Source organism: Hipposideros armiger, unplaced genomic scaffold (assembly GCF_001890085.2).
Source record: "Hipposideros armiger isolate ML-2016 unplaced genomic scaffold, ASM189008v1 scaffold_285, whole genome shotgun sequence".
NCBI lineage: Eukaryota > Metazoa > Chordata > Mammalia > Chiroptera > Hipposideridae > Hipposideros > Hipposideros armiger.
The window spans coordinates 1,363,242-1,364,069 of record NW_017731635.1 but is presented as its reverse complement, the minus strand read 5'-3'; positions in this window follow the sequence as shown (position 1 = coordinate 1,364,069).

Genomic DNA, 828 nt, shown 5'->3' with positions numbered 1-828 from the left:
ACCTTTTCATATACCTTTTGTATATCTTCTTTGGAAAAATGTCTATTCAGGAACTTTGCCCATTTTTAAATTGGATTAGTTGCTTTTGTGCTCTTGAGTTGTATGAGTTCTTTGTATATTTTGGATATTAACCCCTTATCACATATATGTTTGTGAATATTTTCTCCTATTCTGTAGGTTGCCTTTTCAATTTATTGATTGTTTCCATTTCTGCAAAGAAGCTTTTCAGTTTGATGCAGTTCCACTTGTCTATTTTAGCTTTTGTTGCCTGTATATTTAATGTGTTATATAAGAAATCATTGCCAAGACCATTGCCAAGGATCTTTCCCCCTGTTTTCTTCAAGTTTTACGGTTTCAGATCTTACATTTAAGTCTTTGATCCATTTTGAGTTAATTTTTGTGAGTGGTGTAAAATAGGGGTCCAATTTTATTCTTTTACACTTGGATTATCAGTTTTCCCAGCACCATTTGCTGAGGAGACTGCCCTTTCCATCTTGTGGGTTCTTGGTGCTCTTGTCAAAAATTAGTTGACCGTACACACATGGGTTTATATCTACGCTCTCTATTCTATTCCAATGGTCTATTTGTTTTTATGCCAATGCCATACTGTTTCCATTGCTGTAGATTTGTAATAGAACTTGAAATCGAGAGGTGTGCAGGGTTTTTGCTGCTGCTTCATTGTAGTCCAGAACTTTCCCTGAGCTATTTTCATTGGTTTGTAGTGGTCTGTTTATTGTTTTTGTGGGGGAGATGAGCATTGGGACCTCCTAGCTCTCCATCTTGCTGAGTCTCTTCCCTTTCACGTTCAGAGCTTGAAAAACTACTGAG